The sequence below is a fragment of the Anolis carolinensis genome, unplaced genomic scaffold, assembly GCF_035594765.1.
Source record: "Anolis carolinensis isolate JA03-04 unplaced genomic scaffold, rAnoCar3.1.pri scaffold_14, whole genome shotgun sequence".
In the NCBI taxonomy this organism is placed as follows: Eukaryota; Metazoa; Chordata; class Lepidosauria; order Squamata; family Dactyloidae; genus Anolis; species Anolis carolinensis.
In genome coordinates this window covers 14,114,460-14,142,124 of record NW_026943825.1, presented here as the reverse complement: position 1 = coordinate 14,142,124, position 27,665 = coordinate 14,114,460, and the positions used below count along the sequence as shown (strand labels likewise).

The 27,665-nt window shown below is 40.3% G+C and overlaps 2 long non-coding RNA genes across 2 annotated transcripts; one reads left to right on the top strand and one right to left on the bottom strand.

The window, feature by feature from the left end:
• The first annotated feature begins 11,903 nt into the window (after nt 1-11,903).
• Nucleotides 11,904-18,025, top strand: LOC107983351 (uncharacterized). The gene is made up of 2 exons (XR_001730798.2): nt 11,904-13,271; nt 15,005-18,025. It is a non-coding gene; the product is annotated as an uncharacterized LOC107983351 (long non-coding RNA).
• Nucleotides 18,026-20,549: 2,524 nt separating this feature from the next.
• On the bottom strand, nt 20,550-23,964 carry LOC107983350 (uncharacterized). Its single transcript, XR_001730797.2, has 2 exons — nt 22,705-23,964; nt 20,550-21,165 (listed from the first exon to the last, which is right to left on the bottom strand). It is a non-coding gene; the product is annotated as an uncharacterized LOC107983350 (long non-coding RNA).
• Between the last annotated feature and the right edge of the window lie 3,701 nt (nt 23,965-27,665).

The following is a 27,665-nucleotide window of genomic DNA, read 5'->3' as shown; positions in this document are numbered from 1 at the left end:
TAAAACTTGTTAGCGACACAATATGTTTACATTCAGTCTCTCCAAAATGGTATGTAATATCCTGTGAGACTAAATATATCAGTGTATAAATCAATTGGCTCAAACCTGGTTGGAGTCAAAACAAATCAAAGTCTCTGAAGTCTTGGAGCAGTTCTATAGGACTCCTCAGGATGTAAATGCAGTCAATTAGCCGTAGCTTCAGTTTGTTGACAATAAATTCAGTTTTTCAGGGATAAGCTTCCAAATAGGGGAACAGATGTTGCAGTCCTTTACAGTTCCCAGCCAGGAAGCCCAGTCAAATAGATGTTATTTTAGAGTGGCTGGCTGTGAGCCAAAGTAAGCCGTTTACATAAGCCGTTTACTACTGGTTTCCAGGTTTGTACACTGAATTCTTGACAGCAGAAGGTGTCACCCCAAAGGAGATTCATCAGAGAATGCAAGCTGTTTGTGGTGATTGTGTGGATGTGAGTCCTGGGCGTCATTGGGTGAGTAAGTTTACAGATGTTGAGGTGGGAACATCTGACTTGCATGACAAACAAAGAGTTCGACGTTCTGTGACAGCAACCACCAAGTTTCACAAGCAAAAGGTTGACAGTTTGACTCAGGATGATCGTTGTATCCCTCAGAGAGAAATTTCAAGCATAATCGGCATTTCATACGAACATGTGGGTCACATTATTGCTTTGCTTGACTATCTGTGCACGATGGGGACTGTAAGACGCTGGTTGCGGAAACAGAGTGTCAACTTCTTCCATGACGGCTTCAGAAAGCTTGTTCATCGTTGGCAGAAATGTATCCAATTGTCTGGTGATTATGTGGAAAAGTGAATAGTAGTCGTTAAAGAGCACCTTCTAAGGATTATTTCTATGTTTGATTTATTAAAATATTCCCATCCAAACTCAAGTCACGAAGGGGGAGGCATTACTTTCCATTCTACCCTCGTACTTCCATAAATGGAGGAAGGAGCTACAGTGGAATAGCAGGTTCATGTGATAAACTCCTACATATACCTCATTTTAGGTTAAGTAAAAAGATGGAGTAGAATACCAACATACTTACATAAATGAAGGAATGAGCTAGGGTGGAATCGTGGGTTTGTGTGATAAAGTCCTACATATACCTCAGTTTAGGTTAAATAAAAAGATGGAGAATACCAACATATTTCCATAAATGAAGGAACGAGCTAGGGTGGAATCGTGGGTTCGTGTGATAAAGTCCTACATATACCTCAGTTTAGGTTAAATAAAAAGATGGAGTAGAATACCAACATACTTCCATAAATGAAGGAACGAGCTATGATGGAATAGTGGGTTCATGTGATAAAGTCCTACATATACCTCAGTTTAGGTTAAGTAAAAAGATGGAGAATACCAACATACTTCCATAAATGAAGGAACGAGCTATGGTGTAATCGTGGGTTCATGTGATCAAGTCCTACATATACTTCAGTTTAGGTTAAGTAAAAAGATGGAGTAGAATACCAACATACTTCCATAAATGAAGGAACGGGCTATGGTGGAATCGTGGGTTCATGTGATCAAGTCCTACATATACTTCAGTTTAGGTTAAGTAAAAAGATGGAGTAGAATACCAACATACTTCCATAAATGAAGGAACGAGCTATGGTGGAATCGTGGGTTCATGTGAGAAAGTCCTAGGTATACATATAGTCAGATTAAGTAAAGAATGGTGTAGAATACCAATATACTCCTGTAAATGGAAGAAGTTGCTTCAGTGGAATTCCAATGAAGTCCTAAATAGTCAGGTTAAGCAAAAGATGATGCTTAACCAACATGCTTCCATAAATAGATGAAGGAGCTACAGACTGAGATTTGTTTCTGAGAAGCTGAAAATAAGGAGAAAATCCGCATGGAAAGTGCAACCCTGTCAGTCATCCAAAAACACTTGCTAGATCTATGTGTCAGAATCAGATATAGTCAAACAACTATTGTAATGGACTAATTAAATAGAAGATTACAATTAGATAAGGAATAATGTGAGTATTTCTCCAAAGCCTTCTTAACCAACCTTTTGGAAAAGTTTGTTTAGCTGGTTTATTTTAATTGCTCTGCTTGTAAAAAAGACTGTCACGTTTGGGGAGGCGCTTCTTTCTGTGGCCGGGACAGAATGTGTTTTATAGAGCTGTCTTTCCTCAAGTGAATTGGATCTTTTGATCAGCGTGAAGGAAAGCCATACAACCTGAAATGCCGACGAGCCATTGTTTTGTTTAATGCGTTTGCAATCTGGCTTCTCAGATGAAAAGGTAATTTATAGATAATCCCTGAAAGATAAATCTTCCCTGCAGGCATCATAGTCTTAAAACACATCACACAAAAGGAAACAAAAGGGATGAGGAGAGAAGATATTTATCATGTCAGAAGCAAATTGAGGGTACAGTCATAATGTATTTGAAAAAACACAAACAAAGTTAAAAAACTTTGTATTATACTTGATTTTCTTTGACCAGCAAGTGCCTCTGGTGTCGCTGTGAGAAGGTCCTCCATTGTGCATGTGGCAGGGCTCAGGCTGCATTGTAGTCAGTGGTCTGTGGTTGGGTCTTCTCCACACTCACATGTCGTGGACTCCACTTTGTGGCCCCATTTCTGAAGATTGGCTCTGCATCTCGTGCTCAGCTTTTGTATGATATTATTTCGAGCACCCACTTTTTGCTTGATTTCCAAGCAATGCTTCTTGTAAGTCAGAGCACGGTCCAGATATGTTGTTGTGCTGCAATGCTCCAGTGGGATTCCTTCCCAGGTCATCCTCAGAGCTCAAGATGCTTGTCTTTTCTTAAAGTGAAAAGCACATGTCTGTGTTTTAGCTGGATTAGGGATCAGCTGGTTTTCCCTGTAATGGTCAGTAAGAGCACCTAAAGCTTCAGAGAGCTTCTGTTCAACCATTTCAAAGCTCCCTGCTTGAGCAGTGATGACACAATCATCAGCATAGATGAAATTCTCTCAGAAGATGAAAAATGCAAATAGGCTTTCAACAAAGTTGATATAATGATTCCCAGGTAGTATTATTTTGAGTGTTTTGGGGTCACATCATCCATCAGTAGCTGACGCCGGATGAGAGACTCCCTCCTAGGCACACAGAAGACTAGGTGACTTGGAAGGTGCTGAACAAACTGTGCTCTGGTACAGAGCTAATCTTCAGAAATGGGGTCACAAAGTGGAGTCCACAACACGTGAGTGTGGAGAAGACCAAACCACAGACCACTGACTACAATGCAGTCTGAGCCCTGAGACATGCACAAGGGAGGACCTTCTCACAGTAACACCAGAGGCACCCCAAGTGGCCAGCTACTGGTCAAAGTACATTTAGTATCAGGCCAAGTTTTTAAACTTTGTGTTTCCAAATACATTACAACGTATACCCTCGATAGGCTGTTAGGAATTGTGGGAGTTGAAGTCCAAAATACCTGGAGGGCCAAAATTTGCCCATGCCTGATCTACACTGTAGAATTATTGATGTTTGATGCCTCTTCTGATGAAGGTGTATTGGGAAAATATAATTGGAAACTATATAATGAATGTAATCATGTTAAGAAATAGAAATAGGAAAATATGTAATCACCAGCAGATTGTGTGCGTAGCCTTAAAATACATTCTGCCTTAGCAAATAGATCTCTCCCCATAGCAAAGACCAAAGTTCACTCTGAGTGCCAGGGACATATGTTAAGTGTCAACAAGAATAGATAAGCTAATGGACAAGAGACAGATTAAGGCTTTTTGGGATGTCAAGATAAGACCTGGCGCCATTTAGGAGTGCTAATTACTCTCTCTGACAAGCTAAGCTAGGGAGTAAATTCCTTAATTAATGGAGGTCGAGGGGGAGCCCTAAAAGCTGAGATGAGAATTCCAGAGATAAGGCTAATAGAGGGTCAGAGGTCTTGAAAGTAGTCTATATTTTAGGAAAATGCAAAGATAGCTTTTTAGTTAAGTGCCCAGTAAGACTTTTTTGACACTAATTGGTGATGGATAATACCTATGTGACGTAAGATAGAGGCAGACCAAAATAGTATATAAGGATCTGTGTTTCTTTGTCTCGTACCCTTTTTTCCTGGAGACAGGAGGGTCTATATTCTCACTGGCCACTGAGAATAAACGTCATTTTTTTCTACAGCCACCGGAACTCTCTTTGTCTCATTTCCTCAAACCTTTGTCTGCCATTTCACTTCAACTTCCTTGACTGAATGCTATGCAGTCCTGGGAGATTTAGTTTGGTGAGGAACCAGCACTCTTTGTCAGAGAAGGCTAAGGACCTTATAAAACTACAACTCCCAGGATTCCTTAGTAATGAGTCATGGGAGTTAAATGGGTATCTACTGGTGGTGGTGATCTACTTCCACTTTATGGAGCGCATTAATTCTACGATGTAGTTGCACACAGAGAAGAGAATATGGCTCCCAAAAATTACATTAAATAAAGTTCTCATGTTTCATACCATTCTACACAAAGCAGGCCAGATTCAAATGTTGGAAGGACTGTAACTTGGTGGTGAGCCACCTGTTTCCCATGCCATACATCCCAGGATCTGAAATCTCCAGATAAGGGCCATCAAAAGACTTCCGAGTAGGACCCTGGAGATCCATTGTTAGCCTTCACAACAATCCTGAGTTGAACAGATGGATAGTCTGACTGTAAGATCCAACTTCATGGGTTGCTAAAGTAGTGGTAGCTACCACCACCAGACAATGAGAATGAAGAACGTTCCTCATAAAATCTCAAGAACCGCATACACAATGGACAAAACATCCCATGTTCCTGTCCGCTGAAATGCCTGTCTTATAGAGTGCGTCCGGTATAAATATTTCACGAGCAGGCCAAGATGCCGCTCCTCTTCGTCAGATGTTTTATTGATATTTCAGGATCTGCACTGCTGGCACCTGTATAATTTGGCTGCCTTGAGATACGGCCCACGCCCTCAGTGCTATTTAGACTGCATAAACACTCAAAGGAATGGGGATATGTCCGTCCTTCGAGAAGGAGACAATTGTCTGACTCGCCCAAGGCATGACTTGCCTTGCAGGCCTCTCCCTGCCCTTCTCACATGATGTTCCCCTCCTTTTCTGGACTTGTAAATTGCTCCTCTAAACTTTTGGGTCTGTTTTGCTGCCGTGGCTGTTGAATATCATACAAAATGTATCTCTCCAAAGAAATCAACTCAGATTTCATAAATCAGATTACAAAAGAAGATTGGGTTGGTGGGGCTAGTCATGGAGATTTGGTCAACTTGGGCCTCTGTCAGCAGATAGATGGGTCTTGGAGTCCTTGTGAAGTCAATGCCCTATTATTATTATTATTATTATTATTATTATTATTATTATTATTAATAATAATAATAATAATTTATTTACAGTATTTATATTCCGCCCTTCTCACCCCGAAGGGACTCAGGGCGGATCACATTATATACATATAGGGCAAACATTCAATGACCATATACACATAGAACCGAGACAGAGACAGACGCAGAGGCCATTTAACCTTCTTCTGAGGGGATGTTCGATTCTGGCCACAAGGGGGAGCAGCTGCTTCATCATCCACTCTGACGGCACTTTCTCATTATTTTATTATGACACAGCAAACAAGATAGATATGCTGGATTTCATATCACAAAATCACAAGTCGAACACTTCCCAAGTGTCTAGGACTGTGTGATGGATTTTCGGATGATGCACGCAGATCCCAGCAGAGTGGTCTTTTGCAGTTGGCAGATCATAATTTTGTCAATGTCTATTGTTTCCAAATGCCGGCTGAGATCTTTTGGCACGGCACCCAGTGTGCCCATCACCACCGGGACCACCTGCACTAGTTTCTGCCAGAGTCTTTGCAGTTCAATCTTGAGGTCCTAAAAGCGGCTGAGTTTTTCCTGTTGTTTTTCGTCAATGCGACTGTCACCTGGGATGGCGACATCAATGATCCAACCCTTTTTCTTTCCCACAACTGTGAGGTCTGGTGTGTTGTGTTCCATAACTTTGTCAGTCTGGATTCGGAAGTCCCGGAGTATCTTTGCCTGCTCATTTTCCAAGACTTTTGCAGGTTTGTGATCCCACCAGTTCTTTGCTGCTGGGAGGTGGTACTTGAGGCATAATTTCCAATGAATCATTTGGGCCACAGAGTTGTTCCTCTGTTTGTAGTCTGTCTGTGCGATTTTCTTACAGCAGCTGAGGAGATGATCAATGGTTTCATTGGTTTCCTTGCACAGTCTGCATTTTGGGTCATCAGCTGATTTTTCGATCTTAGCCTGAATTGCATTTGTCCTGATGGCTGGCTCCTGGGCTGCAAGGATCAGACCTTCTATCTACTTCTTCAGGGTCCCATTTGTGAGCCACAGCCAGGTCTTCTCCTTGTCAGCTTTTCCTTCAATTTTGCCAAGAAACTTTCCATACAATGTTTTGTTGTGCCAGCTGTCAGCTCTAGTTTGTAGTGCGGTTTTCTTGTACTGATTCTTTGTCTTTTGTGCTTTGAGGAGTTTCTGATTTTTGACTTAAATCAAAGCAGGTTCTTCACTTTGCTTTACATATTCTGCCAGGTATTATTATTATTATTATTATTATTATTATTATTATTATTATTATTATTATTATTATTATTATATACTGTTTGTTTTGCTCTTCAAGATTCAAAGCAGCCCAATGGTAACAAATGTCCAATATAAAATAAGTATTTTATTATATAAGTATTTTAATGCAGTTTGACACCAATTCAGCTGCTATGACTCCATGCATAGGAATTCTGAGACCTTTAGCTTGGTGAGGTGTTCAGTGATTTCATCTACTGAAAGGACCATAGGTTCGGAAACCTGGCGTATCTAGTTAACCCAAAAGGCCAAATTAGATACTGATAGGTTAGAAGGCAAGCAGAGAAAGCACTCCAAAATATTGGCGTATCGCATTAATTTGGGAGTGTAGATATACCCCTTGTGGGATATTTTTTGCGTTTGCTTGTTAGTTTGAAGCCGAGAAGGGTTATGAAGGCTGGGACCAAAGCGTGCAGTGGATTTCTCTTTATTCTCAATTGCTTTGCACAGTTCTCATGCGTATGAATAGGACAATAAATCACGTCTGTCTATTTTGATTTTCTTTCGCTCTATAATCCTTGGCCTCATCTAGTAGATATGGACCTCAATCTAAAGGCTTCCCTTTTTTAGTCATCCATGGAAATGTGATATAATGGGTGACCGAAAGATAAGTCTGAGAAGCCATCTACACTATCATATTAAAAACTGGATTATATGCTAGTGTAGATGAATCCTCAGTATAGACTTTTTATTTATCTTCTAGCAGAAGTTGACCATAGTCATACTGAAGGACTCTTGGAGAGGTGTTATTTGTTAGTATTTTTTTTTCAATTTTTATTTTTTCCACTTTAATACTTAAAGAGGGAGATGAGCATAGGGAGAGTAATAAAGATAAAGATAGGGATAAGGATATATCATTCATTTCTCCTCAACTACTATTCTTGAAGTCAGCCAACCAGGATGGCCACTAGGTGGAAGACTCTCCTTTGTTATATGTGTTCCTCCCATATTATTATTATTATTATTATTATTATTATTATTATTATTATTATTATTATTATTAATAATAATAATAAAATGAGTCCTGAAACTCAAAGCACCCTGTGATGGACAAGGAGAACATCTTTGGTGGGGAAGGAAAGTGGTGTCAAACTACATTAATTCACTTAAAAAAACCTTTTTATTGATAACTGAAACCATACAATTCACCTTTATGGACACAAGGTGGCAGGAAAGGTATAACAAAGGCATACACAATGACTCACTAAGGCTGAAAAATGAATTACTGTATATACTCGAGTATAAGCCTAGTTTTTCAGCCCTCTTTTTAAGACTGAAAAAGCCCCCTCGGCTTATACTCAGGTGAGGGTCCTGGTTGGCTTATATTTGGGTCAGCTTATACTCGAGAATATGGTACATTTTTTCTCTATTATTACTGGTATTATTACATTTATTATTTTTCTCTATTACTGTTGCTACTATTACATTTATTTTACTCTGTTTTTTATTATTAATAATACATTTATTTCACTCTGATCTTATTATTATTATTATTATTATTATTATTATTATTACATTTATTATTTTACTCAATTTATTATTACATGTATTATTTTCCTGTATTTATTATTATTATTATTATATGTATTATTTTACTCTATTACAGTAGAGTCTCACTTATCCAACATAAACAGACCGGCAGAACGTTGGATAAGTGAATATGTTGGATAATAAGGAGAGATTAAGGAAAAGCCTATTAAACATCAAATTAGGTTATGATTTCACAAATTAAGCACCAAAACATCATGTTAGACAACAAATTTGACATAAAATGTAGTTCAAAACGCAGTAATGCTATGTAATAATGACTGTATTTACGAATTTAGCACCAAAATATCACGATGTATTGAAAACACTGACTACAAAAATGCGTTGGATAATCCAGAACGTTGGATAAGTGAGTGTTGGATAAGTGAGACTCTACTGTATTAATAATACATTTATTTCACTCTGATGTTGTTATTATTACTATTATTATTATTATTACATTTATTATTTTACTTGATTTATTATTACATGTATTATTTTCCTGTATTTATTTATTTATTATCCATAATAGTTGCCATATTAGATAGATGTTTCTGGATTAATTATAATCAGGGTTGCTGTGAGTTTTCCGGGCTGTGTGGCCATGATCCAGAAGCATTCTCTCCCAACGTTTCGCCCACATCCATGGCAGGCATCCTCAGAGGTTGTGAGGTATATATAGAGGTTGTGAGGTGGGTGAAACGTTAGGAGAGAATGCTTCTAGAACGTGGCCATACAGCCCGGAAAACACACAACAACCCTGTGATTCCGGCCATGAAAACCTTCGACAACACATTAATTATAATCATTTTACAAATACACTGAATCATGGGTCTTGTGATGTCCATGCTGGTATTCTATTCACCTCGATTTGTTTTCAATTTGCATCCACGCTGAATCCAAGGTTTTATAGTACAAACAAAACTCCAAAGTCTACGATATAGTGTGATTTCAAACTCAAAACACAACTGGGAAAATCTGGAAGCATTTCAACGGTTTTCAGGGTGATTCTTTCAAAAATACAAAAGAGGCAGAAAAAAACAGAAGAGGCAGAATTGCTTGGATTGTCAGAAAACATCTCGGAGCTACGCCACAAAAAATGGATCACCGTCGTCACTGGTCGTGAAATCACGGCCTACGTAAACAAATGCTTGGAGGATGACTTAGACAACCCTTGTAAATGAAACCATGAGAGAGAAGTCATTTCCACCCTTTCAAATTATAAACAGGAAAAATCATCATTATCTGCTAAATAACAGTGCCTGGATGTAATAACCATACCCAACCCATAATTCGCCAAAGTGAAAAATACAGCTCTTTTTGTTTGCCTCTCTCAGAAGCCTTGAAGCATTTCCCCGTAGCCTATTTTTCCCTTTGTTCCAAGAGTATAATTTTCTTCCCGCGGGATCCATTTGCTTCCCTTTCTCCCCACCTTTGTGAAATAATGACATGTAGAATGACAAAATGAACATTCCTTCGCAAATACAACAGCCATACAAGGTCACTTGCTATTCACCCCAACAGTCATTGGAGATTTCGGTTTCGTTACATTCTGACCCACTTTTGGTGTACTCCACTGAGAAGAACCTCAACTCACAGGTGATTCTGAAGCATCCAGACTAAAATAAAGTAGACTTTTGGTATCAATTGGTACTGGGTTCCAAGACCTCCATTGACACCCAAATGCATAGAAGCACAAATCTCATTATATTCAACTGTGATGACACCATCCATTGTGGTTCCATTACCCATTATTGAATGTCCCCTGAACCATGGTTAATCATAATTTTGCTCCAACAAACTAGTTAGTAACTAGTTTCAGAGTTACTGTTTAGTAGACATGTCCAAAAAATCGTTTTGAATCGTATATCGGAATTATTTCGGATTGTTCTCGCTTTTTGATACGCATTCCGAGACATTGTCTCACAGCGCAACCAGCAATGTAATTCGAACCATTGTTGGCCCATTCTCTAATTGTCTCTTAATGTTTCGTTAATTCCCCCCCAAAAAATTTTTTAAAATATATTTTTTAAAATATATTTTTAAAATTTTTTGTTTCTGCAACCTACCTAGAATGGGAGCTTAACGCAGCCTAACATGGCTGCCGCTCCCCGGCCAATCAGAAGCTTCCACGATGGACACAAAGGTGGGGGCTAGGGTTGATGAGGATAACTCAAGAAATGAGGGTGGGAGAGTCCTGTAAAAGTCCCCCCCCCCCGGTTCCTTTTTTTTTTGGTGATTGCGCATGCGCAATTTTAGAAACATTTAGAATCATTACGAATTTTCGGAAATATCCGAAATTTTTGGGTGAAAAAATCGGAAATACTGTCTATATCGAAGCGCCAGCGCCCCCTACTTTAGAAACGGGAATTGAAACATTTTTTTCATTGATCGGACATGCCTATTCCATTACCCATTATTGAATGTCCCCTAAACCATGATTAATCATAATTTTGCTCCAACAAACTAGTTAGAACTACAGTTTCAGAGTTACTGTTTAGACCAATGTTTCCGAAATTCTAGTTCTGGATTTCAAAATTTTGCTCCGACAAACTAGTTAGCTGCCTCACAACTGGAATCTGGATTGTTTTAAACTAGTGCTTCTCAAACTCTGGCTTTCCAGGTTTTGAACTTCAGCTCTCAGAATCCCTGCCCGTTGCCCAAGGAGGCTGAGATGTCTCCTGGAAGTTAGAAGTTCAAAGCCCAGGAGAATCAAAGTTTCAGAGTTACTGTTTAGACCAATGTTTCCGAAATTCTAGTTTTGGATTTCAAAACTAGAATTTGGGAAACATTGGTCTAAACCAGTGGTTCTCAACCTGTGGGTTCCCAGGTGTTTTGGCCTACAACTCCCAGGAATCCCAGACAATTTACCAGCTGTTAAGATTTCTGGGAGTTGAAGGCCAAAACATCTGGGGACCCATGGGTTGAGACAGAGCCGGTCCAACAATGAGGCAAATTAAGCAGTCGCTTGGGGCGCAAAACATATGGGGGTGCAGTCGAGACTGCTTTTTCTGTTGATTTCTTGTAAAACATGATGTTTTGGTGCTTAATTTGTAAAATCTTAATGTAATTTGATGTTTAATAGGCTTTTCCTTAATCCCTCCTTATTATCCAACATTTTCACTTATCCAACGCTTTTATTTTTCAGTGATTGGTTTTTGGGGGGCGCCAAAATTCTGTTCGCCTACACTTGAAAAATACCTAGGGCCGGCTCTGGGTTGAGAACCCCTGGTCTAAACAGTAACGCTTAAATTTTGGTCTTCCTAGGCTTCGAACTTCAACTTCGAGACACCTCAGCCAGCATGGTTAACAGGTAGAAATTCTAGGAATTGAAATTCAAAGTGCCTGAAGGACCAATATTTGGGAACCTCTATTTCAAAGAAACACAGGCTTATGGAAATTGAATCAATAGTTCAAAGAAATAATTGTTTCCAAGATAGGATGACACAATCAAGTGTGGTTAAGCCAAAATGAGTAAATCCGTAACTAGGTACAACATATACATAGATGTTCAAGTCCATGATAGACTATCTATATATATAAAAGAGTGATGGAATCCTGGCACCGAGCAAAACAACAAAACTAAACACCCCCCAACCTCGAAATTTCACAACACAATCCATCATCCATGCCTCGAAACCACAAAATTTTGAAACCACAAAATATCATGTCACGAATCTCCACAAGGCCTAAAAAAAACCCAAAACCGGAGCTATTCAGTGCAATTCCAATGGGCCACAGAAACACGTGGCAGGGCACAGCTAGTCTTCTATATATATATAAAAGGGTAATGAAATTTCGACCTAGGACAAAACAACAAAACTACACATCCCAGAAACACTAAACTTGGCAGCACAACCCCTCATCCATGCCTCTATGTTCATACAACAAAAAGAAAAGACAAATAAAGTCCTAATTAGAGGGAGAGGAATAATTGTTTTTATCCAATTGCTGCCAGTTAGAAGGCTAAGCTCCGCCCACTTGGTCTCCTAGCAACCCACTCAGCCCAGGGGACAGGCAGAGTTAGGCCTCGCTTTGGCCTCTTCCACACTGCTTATAAAATACAGATTATATGATTTTAACTGGATTATATGGCAGTGTAGACCTTCCACACAGCTATATAACCCATTTATAATGGACTTAATGTCAGGGGAAAACCTTTACCCTTTACCTTAACTACCACCAATTCCTCAATACTTTATTTCCCATACCACCATACTTCGCCACAGCAACGCGTGGCCGGGCACAGTTAGTAGTGTTATAAAATACCAGGACCGACCTCATGCCTCATGAAATCTGTATATATACCAGTCCTTTGGTATCTGCTGGGATATGGTTACAATCAAGTTCCTCCTCATGACTTCTCTGGAGTAGAACAAGAGCTGGGATGGAGGTCCAAGCAAAGAGGAGGCCAAATGAAATCTTGGTCCTACAAACAAGAGTTCTGGCACATCCCAATATAGTGTTTCCTATATTCTCAAATGTCTAACGTTTCAGCAGGTAGGACCTACTTCAAGATATATAAACCAAAGAAGGAGGCAATGGGGCCAACATAACAAATAGAAAATTGCCTAGAGCAATTTCCAATGTCCCACTCTCTTGAGGTCAACACTGAGGTCATAAACGGTTGGATCCATGGAGATCGAATCCATGCCTGCATCAAACATACCTCAATCCATACAAATTTTTGTATGAATTACTAAGGAAGCCCCAAGAATTCCAATACCATGACGTGCAACAGGGCTATAGTCAATATTGACCAGAGCTATGGTTAAGGCTTTCTCATTGTACGGCCGAAATTGCTTGAATATTTGTGGAACACCAGAGAAAGCTGACATCTCAGCAGATTCCTCAAACCAACTTTTTCTCCAGGCAGGTGAGCAAAACTATAATCATACATGTGCCAGTCAGAAGATAATCTGTTTTTTCCACATCAGAGTCAGAAGAACGAGTTTCCCAATTTGCCAGCAGCTAACTGCCTCAAAAGGGAGATTCCATGAAATGATAAGTTGGAGAGGAAATTCTTTCGGGATTGGATATTGTTTTCCTGGGTACCACTGGCATCATGGGAAGACTTGGAAATGGTATATAAGGCCTTGAGTCCCAATGAATCCTCACAACCCACTGGCCGCAGTAGTGTGTCCTCCAAACCAACAACGGTAAGTCATCTTTTGGACCATTCAACGTCCTTTCTGTTTTCTTCTTAATCTATTAACCATTCTATCCAGAAGTTTTGATGGTATGGAAGAGATGTTTATTGGCTAGAGAAGCAAACATTTATCTGGATGAATATATGGAAAGAAGCCATATTGGTTTGCTAAAAGACTTATATCCATTATCCAAAGCATCCAAGATGCCAACTCCATGGTTTTCAAAACTCAAGTCCTCATTTGTTTTTGGATTTCCAAGAAGCCACAGCAATATCTGACGACTCAGGTTTGGGAGCCAAGGGCCAATGTTGGTTTTGTTGTGTGCCTTCAAGTCATCTCCAGTTGAGGTGGACCCTATCATGGGATGGCCATTACTTTTTGAGTGATTGAGTGAATGCTCAGTTGGGAAAGGGAATCCTGGGTTTGAAATATTCATTGAATATATGTTATGGTACACTTTCAAACTTGTCTTGCATCGCAAAATTGGAGCACTTGTTTTTTTTCCGCAAATATCACAGGAGTAAGGGAACTGAAGCATGTTTTGATCAAAATCTCAATGTGAAAAAGAGTAATCCAATAGTTTAAGTGAAAAAGATGGAGCAAATTAATAATGTGCGCTTCTCACTCATTTTATACCTTACCTTTTATACATTACTTTTGAGTAAATGTGTCTTGAAAGTCTCCAATCCTGGTTGCTTTGCTAAGACTTGAACTGTCATGGCTCAATGCTATGTAATAGTAGGGTTGTGCGCGGAATCCGTTTCCTCTGTTTAATTCGGTACCTTCGGTACTTCAGGAGCACATAATTGGAAGCCCTCTCTCTGTACAAAAATCAGCTTGACACAAAAGCCAATCCCGCCTCCTCGTCTGCTTTTTATGAGCAGCCTCCTTACCTTGGAGAGTGCGTATGTGGCATGCAGGCCCCGAAAGCCTTAATGTAATTTGATGTTTAATAGGCGTTTCCTTAATCCCTCCTTATTATCCAACATTTTTGCTTATCCAACGCTTTTATTTTTCAGTGATTGGTTTGGGGGGGGGGGGGTGCCAAAATTCTGTTCGCCTACACTTGAAAATTACCTAGGGCCGGCTCTTTGAGTAAGTGATCATGACACTTGGAGACCAAGGCAGTGGCAGCTGAGATAGAACTATGGTTCTCAACCTGGGGTCCCCAGATGTTTTTGGCTTACAGCTCCCAGAAATCCCAGCCAGTTTACCAGATATTAGGATTCCTGGGAGTTGAAGGCCAAAAACATCTGGGGATCCCAGTTGAGAACCACTGGGATAGAGAATGGGCTTCGCATCTGTTTCTGACCTGGACATGAAGGAGCTGTGCCTGTTCCTTCTCTTTTTCCAAGGTCAGGAAAGTTGGGATGAAATGGGAGGTCCTTTCATCCATGCCTCACAAACTCTGAGGATGCCTGCCATAGATGTGGGCGAAACGTCAGGAGATAATACTTCTGGAACATGGCCACACAGCCCGAAAGACATACAACAACCCGGTCCTTTCATCTGCTTCTGGTCTTAGACATGATGGAGGTCTGCCTGCTTCCTCTTCTCTCTCTCCATAGGCCAAACTACATCTGACCTATCTTGTATGAACCTGTCAAATTGTTTAATGTGCTTTTTAGCCTCTTTAATTTATTTTAACTGTCTAAACTTGAGACCTCAAGATCTTTGGACAGAAGGCAAGGGGGGAAAAATTGCAACCAAAAAATAATAATAAACTTATTTTTTCCTTTCAGGTTCATAAGTTCTTCCTTTCCTCCCAGAAGTAAGAAGATGTCTTTTTTCCCCGAATCTGTGGAGGTGTTCCAGCCAATCCTGCTCGATGGGGGCAACCTCGTCTTGGTCAAGCAAACGCCCGACTGCGGGCCACTGAAATCTTCATACCCCTTGAGGTCCCTTGGCAGCCCTTCAAAATACATCAGCCACTGTCCCTGCCCTTGTCCATGTCCCCCTTCTTGCTTGAGCCCGTGCCGTCCTAGATGCCTGCCTAACTGCGGACCCTGCTATGGGAGACCACAGTGCTTGAGCCCCTGCCGACCTATATGCTCATCTCCATGCCGCCCGATCTGTCCGTACCCCTGCCAACCTTCATGTGTGTCTCCTTGCTATCCATGCTATCAGAGGCCACAATTCCGTCCAATTTGTGTGAATCCATGCCAGTCCCCATGCTCAGTCTCATGCCCATACCCATACTCACCTCTGTGCCCACCCTCATGCATTCCAAACTGCTATCCTCAATGCCAGTACCCGAGATCCTCCATCTGTGTCCAGCCGGCCTGCGTCTACCCTCTGGGTCAAGTCTCTTGCTCTCCAATCTGTGGGTATCCATGCTCCCCTCGGGGGTGTTATCCTTATGAAAATTTTGAGGTCTATTACTTAGGATAAGAGCCAACAAAATTCCTCCTATTCTATTCGCTTATGGTTTCCCGGGTCCACTCTCCTGTAGGTTCTGCTTTGGTCTGTCTTCCAGTTTCACCTGGAAGTCTAAGTTCTAGATTTAGGTTTCAACCATGGATTTCATTCCAGCGATGGCACATTGTTGCCATAGTTTTGAGTTCAGGGTTTGACTCCTACTTCTAGTCAGGTAACTATAATGATGAGAGCACTGCCTCCCAATTGACATTTTGATCTCCCCCCCCCCCCAAAAAAAACTTCCCTTCAGTCCCCAAATTTTTATCATTGCCACAACCTGCTGCAATGTTAGAAATTTGGGGCATGAAGGACAATTTTATTTGAAGGATATCCTCCTTTTGCCTCCACTTGGTAGGTAACACCCCTGTTTTCAGCTGCAACTAGAATCGAGCCATTAAATTGAGCCATATTGGGAAAAATAGGGCATAAATCAAATAGTTTAACCCTGTACCCACGGGATTTATTTAGGGGTCAACAATTGAATCAATGGGTTGACTCCAGTTGCAGCTAGCCCATCAGAGTCAGACCTCTTTCCCCTCCTTAAAACCTACCAATATACTACAATATATATGTCATTATTCAATGCAAAACCGAGAAAGGAAAAGTAGGCTGCCTATTTTTTTATGGTGTTGGCATAACTGCATTAGCATAGACCATAGAAGCAGAAGATATGGATGGCATGGAGGAAATCAGTGATGTGAGCAAAAAGCTAACATGTTTCATCCTCTTGTCCCAAAATAATGCAATTGCTATTGTAGTGTGCCAACAATATTCTGACCCTAGATGGTGGAGGTATCCAGATACCTCCACTATCCCATGATGTGGAGTGGTCAACTTTCCCACCAACTCCATTGATCTTCTGGGCTTCTCCCATTGCTCTGGAATAGCCACACGACCCACAATATCTGGTTCTGAGGAGACCTCAGATGGTGGGCCTGGAGGTCATTTGTTGTATAGAGACCAGCGGATTTGGGCTGCCAGTTGGGTAGCAAATTGGACTAGAATCCTGAGAGACCAGATTACGAACCCTTGCTCTGCCATGGAAACCCACCAAGTGACCTTGGGCAACCAGAAGAAGACCACCTCTGATGAATTCCAAGAAAATCCTGAGAAAGTCGGCAAGACTCAGCATACATTGGAGCCAACCAGAAGCCCCATAGCAACAACTACAACTTCCCCAAGAAGAAAGAATGGCAACTCTCAGCAGCCAAGGAAGTATAGAAGCAAGGAAGGAAACAGCAAGGAAGGAAGGAGTGTTGGGGAAGGATAAGAAGAAGAGGAGCGATGAGGAAGAGGAGGCAGGATGTGTAGAAACTCCATTCTGAGTCTGGAGTTCAAGAGGGTCTTCAGAAGTGAGCAAAGGAAGGGGAAGAATGTAATGCAAAGGGCAGTGATTGTGTATGTACATTATATACATGGCTAGAGTACACCCATTGAGGCAATGTTCAATGATGAATCAAGATATAGGTAAATCATATTGATTCAATGGGTCTACTCCACTCAAGCCTTTCTAATTCAGCTGTTCCATGTGTTTAAGGCATTTCTGTTGGAGCTCTATGAGGCCTTGTGTTGGTCAGATGTGATTGCATGAATCAAAAATGTATGTGCTCTGAATGTTTGCTAACTTTCTCAGGTGTGAAGCATGCCTAGTTTTGGAATCTCAATACCAAACCATCCTCTTCAGTTTAAAAACAAAATAAGTCATTATTTCATTTCAGCTCAAAGTCCAAAGCCTGGAATTCACAGATCTGGTGGCTCTCCACCACTCACATGGTAGCTTTTGGTCATAAGATGCTCTTGGACGACCATTTAGAAAGGTGGTCTCATGATGGGACAGACACTAGTCCAACACAGTCTCCACTTTATTCTGACTCAAAGTCAACGGGTATCTCAAGAATCAGGAAAATGTTGTGAGATGTGATTAATAGTAACTGACCCAGATCCTTGGACAATGTTGACTCCATCGGTGGCCTCCTTGCAAACCATAACCTGATTGATGTGAATTAACATCAGAATATTTTTCTCCATATATTTTTTGCTGGTGAAGGGTTGAATATTTCCTCTGTTAAAGCAATGAGTTTCATTATTTTGTCAATTCTGGCCAACTGTAGACTGGATTTCTTGACATATTTAGCTTGACTTAAAATGATTCTAGATATCTTATTCTGTCTAAGAAAGACAAGCTACGCTTGTAGATGCTTTGCTAGAGCAACTGATGTGTGATTCTCTGGTGATGAATATTTCCTGACTCCTTGTTATGACTACGAAAATGATTGGTAGAGTAATATCTGGAAATACATTGTTCACCATTATCTTTGCATCAATAAAACACGTGCTTCTCAGCATTTCCTGTCTGACATGTTTTCATTTGAGCTCACATCATATCCTAAATGTTGGCACAACACTGCTTCCATTCCATAATATTGATTTGCAATACAATGAAATAGAAAAACCAGCAAGTACAGTGGGTCCTCCACATTTGTGAGTTTGGCTTTTGCGGATTTGATTATTCATGGATTTGATTCAGTCTAGGAATCTTGAAGTCCTCCACTGTGGTTGACTTGCACCAGGCTAGACTCGAATTTCCCACACGCTCCTGATAATATGTTTAATCTAGGTCTTTCTAAGGTTCCTCCAGCCACCTTCCTCCATGAGACTCTTTCTCTTTATTCACAAAAGAAAAGAAGAAGAACCAAGGATGGATAAAAGATGGGCAAACTATAACCATTGGCCTCATAGAGTTCCCTGTGACTTCCCAAAGCCTCTAGACCAGTGGTTCCCAACCTTTTTTGACCAGGGACCACTTTGACTAGGGACCACTCTCCAACATTAGTACCAAAAGAGTTAAAAATCAGTTTTTGGTCAACTTTAGATTTAATTCCATTATTTGGGAAAATTGCATTGGATAGACCACATCAACTCTAGTTTCTGATACAGAACATACGCCATCCAGTAGTCGCCATCTGCTCATCCACAGAAAACCATATTGAATAATCTAGAGTTGATGTGGTCTATGTGCAGGTACGGCTGTACCAGAAGCTCCAACTTTATTTTCTTTCTGCTAATGTTTGCAGTCATAGGGCAGGCCGCCTGTCCATCATCATTAAGTTTGGTTCCGCCCCTTGTTCAGGGCTCTGGGAGGGAAGGAGCCATTTTTAAGTCAGTCTCACTTAAGGAAGCTAAGCTATAGGACGTAGACCAGCTCGTCCCGTAGAAAAGCTTCATATCTCAAGAACATCCGGGGATATAGAACATCCGAGAAAACAGAAACAGAAATTCCAGGGGGAAAGTCCCAAAAGCTCTGGCTGAGAGCTCACAGCCTCTCAGCCTCACAGCTCCTGAGGGAAACAGCCCTAAAGTTTCTAAAGAAACCTCAGAGAGAGAACAGCATCACAGATCCATGGAACCCCAGCTGAAACATCTGCAAGCCTTGGTTGTTAGGTCCACTTGATACCAGACGCATTTGGAATCAGTAGTAGGTCCCACATCAGCTAGGCCCATTTGATAGACAGCCTGGGAGAGGTTATAAGGGGATTTTCTTCTTACAGAGAAAGTACAGTTATCCAAAGCCAATTGCCTGTCCCCTGGGGACAAGATTGAAAAGGCCAACAGTTTATTAAGGAAACCTTGAAGTGTTATTTGACTCCTTGAAGATTTATTATTTGTTCAACAATAAAGACTTTGTTATTTCATTAAAGACTCAAAGGACTATCCTTTTCAGGAAAATCCTCAAGAACCTCTCTTTGAGGTGCCCTGGCTTCCCGCTGGGCATAAAGTATACGTCCTATACAAAAGACAATAGTTACAGGCCCAGCGCGTGACAGAACAGTCTATCTAATTCAATTTTCTGAATCAACATCCCAAATAACCCCAGGTGTAGTAATAGTGAGGCCATGAACCATACTTTAGTTCTTGGGGACCACTGATGGTCCAAGGACCACATGTTGGGAACCACTGATCTACACTGTAGAATCCCCTGCTTTCAGGTGGCTCATGGAATGGCTCCATTCAGGGAGAGGGAGGAGGAGGAGAAGCAGTAGTCAGGAGGCTTGTTGTTGCACCTTTCATGGGTAATCCGCCTGTCCCCTCCCGACATCCCATTGCCTCAGCACTAGAAGAGGGTTTCACAAGACCAGTTGCTCTCATTGCATCTGTGTAGTTTTCATTCTTGGGAACCACTGGTGATCCACAGACCACAGGTTGGGAACCACTGATTTAGATTTTTCTAAGGTTCCTCCTGCTACCTTCCTCCGTGATACTTCTCTTTCTTTATTTACAAAAGAAAGGAAGAAGAACCACAGATGGACCAAAGATGGGCAAACTAAGACCATTGGCCCCATAGGTCCCAGAAGGGGGTGGGACCTTCCAAACCTTCTAGATTCTCTTCCTCCCAAATTTTCAAAAAGTATTTTAATGCCAACGGGATCCAAAATCATCAGCAAATGTATTTTCCCACAATTCCCCTTGACCTTCAATATCCCTCCTCCAAACCCCAACAAAGCTAAAAAGGCCAAAGTTTGGTCAGAGTGGCAACTAGAGGAGATGAAAGGTCACTTCCAACATGCTGAAATCTGACTTTTATAGGAGCATAGAGAGACCTTGAAGATTTTCTACCCCATCTGTAAAAAGGTTATGTGTCACAATTGGCCCCACTCCATGATTCCCAAACTCTGGTCCCCCTGCTGTTTTAGACTTCATCTCCCAGCAGGCTCTGCCTTTTTGGCCAATGGTCAGAGATTCCAGGAGCTGAAATCCTCAACTCTTGGAAAACCAAAGTTTGAGAATCACCACCATGGACTATTATTTTACCTACATTATACCCACCCACCCCCAATAATACAACCAAAGTAACACAAGTAGATGAATTGGTATGATGAATTGTAATGGTTTATTACAAGAAAGCATAAGAAACTAAGCAAGTTGACGTCATTAAAGCTTCAGGGTTTTGCCAAGATACAACCTGACCACAAGCCGTGAGTAGAACATCTCTGTGAGACAATTTACCCATATGGACATTGTCGAATGATAACTAGAGCAGAGAATGTTCCTTGTAAGGAGCTAAACATGTGTCCCATGAGTGGAAGTGATGGAAAGTCCTCACAGCATATGGCCGAGCTTCTCTGGATGCAGGTTCTCCTGGTCTGTTTGGAGAAACTTCTCAGATCCCAGAAGCAAGATGAAGCAGGTCAACAGATCAATAGAAAGAAAAGGAACTGGATCTAAGAAATCTGGAGGCATGCCCTCGAAAGAACCACAAGCCAAGGGCATTGCTCATGGTGCCGATCAGTTGATGGAACTCTTGGTGGAGATCTTGGTAGAATTTCAATTCTGCTTCTTCTTGGTAGGCTCTTCTTTTTCCTGCTTTTTTTGTGTTTTGGGGGATTTTTCCGGGCATTCATTTTTTGAAGCCTTCTGCTCCTCAGGAGGCTTCTGACTCTGCTGCTTCTTCTGCTGGTCTTTGCTGGACATCTTTCTGGAGATGGAGCTACGCTTGGGAGAAAAAAACAGGCATTTGTCATGATTCTTCATACAATGCATCTACAGAGAATGTCTTAATCACATACCATTGACTTCCAGTGTCCTTTTTCCTTTAAAATATCACAAAGGGAAAATCGAACACAGAAACAAAGTTACACAAGTAGAAGAAGGACTTTCGCATTGAAAAAAACACAATTGAACAGGAAATATACTTTCAAACCAGGAACAGGTTTCTTCAATTCTTAGAAAAACTATGAAAATTCGCCAAAAATCGGAGGATACAGGAAACGTTCTGAAATTTGGTGAGCTAGGAGGGTTGAATGTGTTCTCCCACTGTACCAAATTTTATCAGGATAGCTCAAGAAATTAGGGCAGGAGAGCCCTGTAAAAGTCTCCCCCAAGTGCTTGGATTTTTTTTGGCGATTGCGCATGCATTTAGAAACATTACGAATTTTCGGAAATATCCGAATTTTTTGAGGGGAAAAATCGGAAATAGTTTCTATATCGAAGCGCCGGCACCCCCTACTTTACAAACAAGAATTGAAACATTTTTTTCATCGATCGGACACGCCTATTAAGCAGAGATAGAAAGGATGAGATGGAGACAAAACCAGGAGTAATCATTCATCCTTTGGATAGATAGCAAGACATCATGGCACTGTTTAGTATCAAAAGCCAGCAAGGACTTCCAAATGTTCCCAATTTTGTTATGAGTTTTTGCAGTGTTTCTTGGCATCTTTCAGAACCTTGGATGGCCCCAAGTGATCATTTCCTGCCCCATCTTATTTCAATTAAAAATAAAATAATAATGGTATCCTGTAGTGGTTTGAGTATTACAGGGGTTCTCAAACTTTTTCAGCCATTGAGCACTTTTTGAAGCAAAAATTTCTTGTAGTGCCTCAAGAAATGTTTATATATTATACTAGCTTGGGGCCCCGGCAGTGCCCGGGTTATTTGAAAAAGGCATTATTTTTATTTATTTATTTATTTATTAGACTTGTATACCGCTACTCCCAGTTTGGCTCGGAGTGGTTTAGAAAAATAGATTAAAACAATACACTTAGCTTTAAAATAACAATAAAAACAATAAAAACAACAATAAAAACAGACATAGCCCCGAGTTTTTCACCCATCAAAAGCTTGTTGGAAGAGCAAGATTTTGCAGGCTTTCCGAAAGGCAAGTAGGTCTCGGATAGTTCGAGTTTCAACTGGCAATGAATGTTAGATATGCTCAGTTTAGAGTGGGCAAACTACAGTTCCCAGAATCATGGTTCAATACTCCCCAAACCCTGCCAGTATTCAAAGTTGGCCATATTTTCCCATTCTCCTTCCCATGGAGACATTCTCCTATCGTTCATATATACTTTACTGTCTCATTTCCTAAAACCACTAGACCTTGTCTTAGCTTCTGAAACTGCAGGAGAACAACTCTTTGCCTTGTCCTACGCACCTAACCTAATTCAAAGAAGGATATTTCATCCCTTCCTCCATTTCTAGAGCATCACAATGAGACCAGAAGACAATGAAACAGAAGATGATGGCTTACCAGTGTCTGTTGAACCACAAGGAGAGTCAAGTAGCCAAGGCGAATGATGATCTGTGAAGGGAAACCTCTTTTATAAGGGACTGGCTTTAAGAAGATGTAGATTTAATCATGTCAGGGGGGTCATTATCTTTAGTCCACTTAAGTCTCTAATTTGTCATGTCCATGTCTATAATTTATCGACATTTGGCCCTAACAGACCCCACCCTCCGGAGACCATACATATGGAAATGTCTGGGTCCTTTCAGAGCCCCATGGAAGTCACGAGCCTCAAACCTTGAGCAAATGATTATTTGAATTACTTTGCATTCTTAAAGGATGTGGAATGCAAGAAATCGCAACGGTTGCATTACTTTTGCTTGTAGGATGGTGGAGGAGGAGGATATTGGCCTACACCCAATTGCTTTGTGCTGTTGGTGGCATTCATTGGGTTGTTTTGATTATTGTAAACAGCTTTTGCATTCATGTTTAATAAAATATCCAGGCAAATGCATAGATCAACATAGAATCATAGAGTTGGAAGAGACCACAAAGGCCATCCTCAACAGAGCTTGAGAAGGACACTTTGGGGACTATTAACCAACCAATTCCACAGGTAGCGTGAGCGGAGGGTATTCTAGATGTTCTTTGTTTAGAGTAGGTAATTTTTGTGGGTTCTAGAATATCCTCAAGTGTTTGGAAGCCCAAATACCCTATGGAGATGTAAAGATGTTTTGCTCATTTTAGATCCAGATGAAGACAGAAAGTATTTCAAAAATTGTCTAGGGGTCCTAAAAATATGGGTGAGTGCCCTAAATGATGTTTTGCACATTCGGAGTAGATGATTTTTTTAAAATAATTTTTATTGAAAGAAGAAGATTTTTTGAATACAGAAAAAGTGGGGGAACATTATGTGTTATAGAAAAGTAGGAAAAAGGAAAGAAGATAAAGTATGTATAGAAAAAAAGACAAATATATCTATATATATATAAAAGAGTGATGGAATCCTGGCACCGAGCAAAACAACAAAACTAAACACCCCCCAACCTCGAAATTCCACAACACAATCCATCATCCACGCCTCGAGGTTCAAACCACAAAATATCACGTCACGAACCTCCACAGGGCCTAAAAAACTCCCAAAAAACGGAGCTATTCAGTGCAATTCCAATGGGCCACAGCAACGCATGGCAGGACACAGCTAGTATCTCTATATATATGCTTACGTATCTAAAAATGTGTAGAAGAAAAATAAAATAAAATAAAGAAAAAGACTATATATATATATATATATATATATATATATATATATATATATATAGGGAAACTTGTACTTCCATTCTTCATTCTTTGCAGTAGTTCCAAACACTGTCTATCATTTTTTTCCCATTTTCTACCCTTCTTCACCCCTATTCTGTGTTCTTTTTTATTGGGTCTTCCTTTCTTTTATATGTATATATACACACATAAATAGATGTATTTATAATTCTATTTCATTAGATTTTCATGTATTCTTTAAAGAGACTCCAGTCTGTACTTCTAACATTATTTCCTGTGACTTTTTCAGTAAAAACGTTAATCTATCCATATCCATGATGTCCATTATTTTAATTAATAAGTCCTCTTTTGTTGACACTTCTTCCTGTTTCCATTTTTTAGCATAAACCATTCTTGCTGCTGTAGTGATGTATACCAATAAGATGTCCTTATTCCTGTCCATTTTTTCTTCCCCCCTATCATACTCAATAGGAAATATTCAGGTCTCAGTTGAATTTTAATTTTTAAAATCTCTTGAACTGTTGCAGGAACCATTTTCCAATAATTGTTAGCCTTTTTGCACATCCACCACAGAACGTACCTTCTTGATCTCCACATTTCCAGCATTTATTTTGCAAATGTTTATACATTGTCCCTAATTTTTGTGATGTCAAATACCATCGGTACATCATTTTGTACCAATTTTCTTTTAAATCTATTTCATAGGAGTAATTTAGTTTTATGCTCCACATAGTAGATGATTTTGATGCTTTTAGGAGGAGACATTGAGGACAACCCTCAAAGGTCTCCTATGAAGGTCTATGGTAGCCTTCTAGCATTCCAGAGTTGTCTATACCTAGTTTAGAACTTCAGGTTCTCAACTTTGACTTGATCTGGAGCTTGGGCATACTCTAATACAACTTTGGGAATTGGTAGGGATAGCCCCAAGACAGACTGAATAACCTTCATTGCAATGGGAAGTTTACCTCCGCACTTGATCTGAGGAAGCATTGAGGACCCATCAACATAGCACATTTTCCTCTGATGTAGACTATTTGATGCATGTATATGACACCAATTAATTTCATTTTGTGCAGCAACATCTAGATATTAAATGAAGACCTTGATAGATCTAGAATCGTGTTCCAACTCAGAATGTGAGGTCTAACACCAAAAAGGAACCCATTATGAACCAGCTGAGTGATGAGCCCAATCTAAATATTGCTTTAGGTGGGACTCTACTCATAATATACTCAATAAGATTCCTCGATCCATAAGTCAACTTCCGATCCATGGTTTGAATTACATTGCCTTGCTTCGTCTAAGCACATTCCAGGTACAAAGATTTCCTTGACATTATACAAGTCTCCTGGCAAGAAATGCATATCAATATTCTCAACTCGGAATAATGATCTCATTACAATAAGATTTCAATATGGTGCTATGAATTGTGTGTGTGTGTGTGTTATGTATATATGTGTGTGTATGTGTGTGTGTGTGTGTGTGTGTGTGTGTGTGTGTGTATATATATATATATATATATATATATATATATATATATATATACACACACACCAATTGCAAAATCATCATATTCTACTGGGCAAGTGGATATATTTTGTTTTAAAGGAGCTCCAAACGGGGAGCTAGGGTTGCAATATTATATAATAATAATAATAATAATAATAATAATAATAATAATAATAATAATAATAATTAAAGCAAAGTGAAGAACCTGCTTTGATTGAAGTCAAAAATCAGAAACTCCTCAAAACGCAGCAGACAAAAAACCAGTACAAGAAAACCGCACTACAAACTAGAGCTGACAGCTGGCACAACAAAACATTGCATGGAAAGTTCCTTGACAAAATTGAAGGAAAAGCTGATAAGGAGAAGACCTGGCTCTGGCTCACGAATGGGACCCTGAAGAAGGAGACAGAAGGCCTGATCCTTGCAGCCCAGGAGCAAGACATCAGGACAAAGGCAATTCAGGCCAAGATTGAAAAATCAGCTGTTGACCCAAAATGCAGACTGTGCAAGGAAACCGACGAAACCATGGATCATATCCTCAGCTGCTGTAAGAAAATCTCACAGACAGACTACAAATAGAGGCACAACTCTGTGGCCCAAATGATTCATTGGAACTTATGCCTCAAGTACCACCTCCCAGCAGTAAAGAACTGGTGGGATCACAAACCTGCAAAAGTATTGGAAAATGAACACGCAAAGATACTTTGGGACTTCCGAATCCAGACTGACGAAGTTTTGGAACACAACACACCAGACATCACAGTTGTGGAAAAGAAAAAGATTTGGATCATTGATGTTGCCATCCCAGGTGATAGTCGCATTGACGAAAAACAACAGGAAAAACTCAGCCGCTCTCAGGACCTTAAGATTGAACTTCAAAGACTCTGGCAGAAACCAGTACAGGTGGTCCCAGTGGTGACGGGCACACTGGGTGCCGTGCCAAAAGATCTCAGCCGGCATTTGGAAACAATAGACATTGACAAAATTATGATCTGCCAACTGCAAAAGGCCACCCTACTGGGATCTGTGCGCATCATCCGAAAATACATCACACAGTCCTAGACACTTGGGAAGTGTTCGACTTGTGATTTTGTGATATGAAATCCAGCATATCTATCTTGTTTGCTGTGTCATAATAAAATAATAATAATAATAATAATAATAATAATAATAATAATAATAATAACTATTTATATTCCACCCTATCTCCCGAAGGGGACTCAAAGCAGATCACAATATACATATATAGCAAACATTCAATGCTGTTTGGACAGAACAGAACAGACAGAAGGAGATACGTTGTCTTGAAGTGTTTGGTGACTTGGAGGTTGAGCTCGGATTTAGTCACATGGGGATGCTGGTACTCCATTCTCTATGATGAAGAGCGATCCAGAATTCCTCCTTCCACCTTCCTCTTGGTCACCACATTTCTGGTCTTGTTCTTTATGGTGTCGTAAAATACCTTCTCCGTAATTCACCGTACCTAATTTCTCTATTTACAGCTCTGAGCTGTGTTCGAACTGCTTAGGTAAACAGTAAGCTGGGCTTGACGGTCAGGTGCTCACCCTGACCGGGCTTTGAACTGGCCACCTTTCAGTTGGTAGATCTTATTACTGCTGGTGATTTATCAGCTGTGCCCTTTATTTGAAAAATGCTAATTTGTAACTTCTAGGACTAGTTGACTTCTCTTAATACACATAAAAATCCCTATTTGAGTGTCAGAAAGCTTTTCCTTTTCTATAGACTGACCAAGATGCTGTTAAAACCCCAATTTGTGCATCGTGGTATCTTCTAATATATGTGCATGATGGGGTTTATGAATCGAGACAACTGGCTAATTTTACAGAGGAAGCACATGGTGATATTAACTGAAGTCAATGCTTCCATTTCGTTGATCACAACCTGGTTGGTCCTGCATGTCATGAATTTTGACTATGTCTTGTTCTTTTGCAAAGCTAGCATCAGTAATAGGAAATCGTGTGCAAATCTGAAGGTCAACATCAGGACAAATTTCCAGGAGGTACTCTCCAACCCAGCGAACTCTTTTTCATTTCTGCTGGTAAGAAAGAAAAGGAGAGGATAAAGATATGGGATGAAATCCATAAAATAATAATAGAAAGTGCCATAGTCAGAATTACACTATGAATCCCCTCTCAATCCTATGAACTTCTTCACCAATCTCCATTCCATGACTGGTG